Source organism: Triticum aestivum, chromosome 6D, assembly GCF_018294505.1.
Source record: "Triticum aestivum cultivar Chinese Spring chromosome 6D, IWGSC CS RefSeq v2.1, whole genome shotgun sequence".
NCBI lineage: Eukaryota > Viridiplantae > Streptophyta > Magnoliopsida > Poales > Poaceae > Triticum > Triticum aestivum.
The window spans coordinates 49,234,210-49,238,323 of NC_057811.1; the positions used below are offsets into that span (position 1 = coordinate 49,234,210).

The 4,114-nt window shown below is 58.0% G+C and overlaps 1 pseudogene; it reads left to right on the top strand.

Annotated features, from left to right (window-relative positions):
• Nucleotides 1–443: 443 nt before the first annotated feature.
• LOC123142408 (putative F-box/LRR-repeat protein At5g02700) lies at nt 444–1,899 on the top strand (annotated as a pseudogene).
• Nucleotides 1,900–4,114: the final 2,215 nt, after the last annotated feature.

Genomic DNA, 4,114 nt, shown 5'->3' on the forward strand with positions numbered 1-4,114 from the left:
AAACTTATCGTATGTTAGTGGATTTGCCATCCTTGCGTAACTGAACTGTCATCGAAAAACATCAGGACCGAAGTGCGACACACCTGAGGTGTGACACTTATCGTTAGGGAATGTATTATGAGAGACCCTAAATGCACTTACATGAAAGAGATTTTCGAGGAGACTGCTGCGATGCTCTTACAGGACTGGCTTTTTCTTGGCAAGGTGATCAGGGGTAATATCATACCTACAGTCTCTGATGGCAAACTGCGTAGAAGATGCCAGTTACTTTCGATGATGGTTCAGTTCATCGATTTGTTTTCAGTTAAATAGGAGGCACCACTCCCCAAGATCCGCAGTCTCTCCGTCACGCTCCATCCCCGCTCCCTTCCCCAGCCGCGTCGGGCCGCCTGTCGGCAAGGAGCCGCCGGCGAAGTATTGACGCCAGATCTTTCCGTCCGGCCATGGAGAATAATAAGGAGGCTGCGGCGGCGGCCGAATCCCATGGGACCGCAGGGAAGCGGGCACGGAGGGGCGACTGCGACGACACCGACGACGATTTCATCAGCTGGCTTCCCGACGCCGTCCTCGGCACCATCATCTCCCTCCTCCCCACCAAGGACGGCGGCCGCACGCCGGTCCTCTCCCGACGATGGCGTCACCTCTGGCCCTCCGCGCCTCTCAACCTCGAGGTCAGCACCCGAGCCCCGGGCGTCCCACCCTCCGCCGTCTCCCAGATAATCTCCCAGCACCCTGGCCCCGCACGCAGATTCTCCTTCCACTGCCACGGCGCCGACGACCTCTGCGCTCAGGCGGAGAGCTGGCTTCGCTCCCGCGCCCTCGCCAACCTCCAGGAGCTCGATATCAGCTACGCCAAGCCGCCGCTCTGCATCCACCATCCTTGTTGCCAAGATCAGCCTTTGTGATTTCAAGCCGGCCATGATCAATTTCCCCTTCCTCAAGAAGCTCTCCCTATTTTGCGTTTCCATCTCAGTGGACCTCTTCCCCAGACTGCTCTCCGGCTGCCATGCCTTGGAGAGTCTATACATGACCAACGTTCGTGTTGTGGGTTGCATCCGTCTTCGCTTGCCGACCATTAGGACCATCATCTTCCGTCATAGCTATGGTGAAACCCCGGAACTGATCATCGAGGATGCTCCTCGCCTTGTAAGGTTACTACTAGTACCTTATTGTGAGAGAGATGATAGTGTGACTATCAAGGTGATTAGGGCGCCTAATCTGGAGATATTGGGACCTTTCTTTGTCGTCGCCTCCAAGCTCCTACTCTTCCAGGTAGAGTCAGCGCCATTTTCAAATCTTGTTGTCAGCATTCATACATGGAGATAATATTTGTGATGTTCATTGTTTGTTTTCTTCAGGGAATAAGCCCAGTCAGCTCCACAAACACGATGCGCACCTTGAAGGTTTTGGCTCTCAAGTCTTCTGGGCAGAAATTGAATGCAGTTCTTAATATCTTTAGGTGGTTCCCCTGTTTGGAAAAGCTCTGTGTTATTGTGAGTAATCATCTTTGCTTTCTTGAAATGTTTGATTTGTTTGACATACTATAAAATTCTACGTAGTTAGCAACAGCTTTGACATATGCCTCTCCTTCCTGTTTTGCAGTTTCATACAAACCGTGAGAGGAATGACGAAAATGAGCCACGGTATGACCCACTACATCCAATCGAATGCCTTGAGACCCATCTAAAAAAAGTGGTGTTTAAGTCATTTGAGGGCTATGGCAAACAGGTTGACTATGCGAGGTTCTTTGTATTGAATGCAAAGGTGCTAGACAAAATTGAATTTGAAGTAAAAAATCACTACAGCAGTGGAACGGTGGCTTCTAAACACAAGCTGCTACAAGTGGAAAACAGAGCTTCCCGAGAAGCTCGGTTTGAATTCAGGACTATTTCCTACTGACAGAGTACCATGTCAACAAGCATATCCATGATTTGTCAATGTGGCCAACCCCTTTAGACAGCCGTAGACAGCGTGATGCCTGAAGATTGCACTGTCTTGTGCTCATTTTGTAAATGGTGTTGATGCCTGAAGATTGTCTTCCGCATAAGTCTGCTCTATATCCAGTCTGTGCATGGCCAGAACATAGTGATGGTGGTCGCCGCAGAAGTCTCCCCCTCCTGAGATGGCTCCTCTCCCTTCTCTCCCTTCGTCCCCCCGCTCCCCGCTCCCCTCCTCCTCCCCTGTCCTCGCCGCGGCCCATGGCTCCCCCGCCTTCCCCTCCCTCCCGCCGTCCCCTCCGTTATCTGCGGGTCGGGTTGGCTCTCCTTGCTCCTCTTCGGCGGCGTCCTTCCCCGGTTCGCGTTTCTGGGCGCTAGGCGACTCGGTGGAGTCGGATTCTGATTCGGACGAGTGCGCTCCATCGGTGGTGGTGTCGGTGGTGCCACCCGTGCCTGCGTCGGGCCTCGCCCGAAAATTTGCTCCGGGTGGCCGGGGCCGGCCGGTGTCGTTTCCCTCTGGGTCGTCGGGGTGGTGGTGCGTTGGTCGGCGCCGGCGGTGTGCGGGTCGGGGCCCGGCTCCTTCCCCTGAGCGTGGTCTCCTCGGTCCCTCCCCGTCCGCTGTGATGTTGGTTTTGGCTGATGTGGCGTCTCCGGTCGCCAGTCCTGCTCGCCCTCCTCCTCTCCGGCCCGGGCCGGCGGCGGTGGCGGCGGTCGCGCCGGATTGTGCGGGGGCGGTTGGTGGCCAAACCCTAAATCCGGTCTGCCCTGCGGTCGAGCTGGGCCTTGGCGGGCTCGTGGGCCTGGCGGCGCCTAGTTCGATTTGGGCGGGGCCGCCCGGGCCCCCGGCTCTGTCATCCCTCGAGTCTCCCCCCCTCTCGTCTGTGGGCCCGGGGCAGCTGGTTATGGCCATTGCTCCGCGTCCGTCCCCTTCCCGGGCCTGCGGTCCCGTTCCGGCCCATTCGGCCCCCTCTGACCTGGCCTGTTGTGGCTATTTATGGGTGCGCCACGGTGCCTCTCCCCCCTTCCTAGGGTTTCCTGCTTCCGCCGCCGATATCCGCAGGGCGCGTCGCTCTATCGGCCATTTTTCTAGATCCGCTTCCTCCCCACCTCCTCTCCTTCTCTCCATCGCTGAAGTGATCGCCATGGACAAGTCTAGGGGTTCCTCCTCCAAGGCCCTTTCGGGTAGCAAGCGGGCCCGTGAAGCTTCGCCGGGCGATGCTGTCGATCTGGCCTATGAGGCGGAGCTGCGGTCGAAGCTCGAATCTGAGCGGGCGGTGCGCGTGCTGCCGGGCGAGTGGGAGGATTGGGAGGTGGGGCCGGAGTGCTCCGTGGCCAGATCTAGGACGGCGCTCCCTGGATCTGGTGGTGCGTCGGGGTCGGGGCTGGATCCGTGAGAGGCCGCTGCTGCTTCGGCTGGCGGTGGCTCCTCCTCGTCGGCGCCGCGTCCCGCTCCGGCTAGGGGCCCGGTCCCTCCGCCCCGGCCACCTCCTCGCTCGTTTGCGGCGGGCGCTGCCTCTCGCTTGGGGCCGCGCTTCGGGCCTGGCTCTTCCTCTTCGCAGGCTGGGGATCGGCGTCCTCCTCCCTCTGCTTTGGGTGCCCCTTCTGCGATCCGTGGTGATGGCATCCTGCCGCCGCCGCCTCCCCCTCCTCGCCAGCATCCCGCTTCCTCGGGCCCTTCACTGACCCTGACTTGTTTTGCTTGCCACCGCCCGAACCACTTCCAATCTAGATGCACTAACCCACCCTTCTGCCTCATTTGTCGCTCCGATGGTCATCTTACGGTTTGGCTTGGGTTTACCCGGATGTTCTTTCTTCGCTCTGGATGCTGATGTTCCTATGGTGATGGCTGCACTGTCCCTCTCTAACGCGGCCATCATCACGGTGTTTGGCCAGTTGATTCCTCCGCAGACCCTCCTGGATGGTTTGAAAATATGGGACGATGGTGGCTGGGACTGGCAGGTGCGCCAACTTTCAGAGTATGAATTCGCGGTGGTTTTCCCCTCCAAGGACTGTCTAAGGATGATCTCCTCGTGCACCAATTTTACCCTCCCCCCTGAACCAGTTTGTGGTATCTGTCAAAGCGGCTACTTGTGGTGCCAAGGCGGTGGGCCCTCTCAGCAAGATTTGGGTGCTAGTTGACGACGTGCTAGTTGGGCTTCGATCGGTGGAGTTCATGA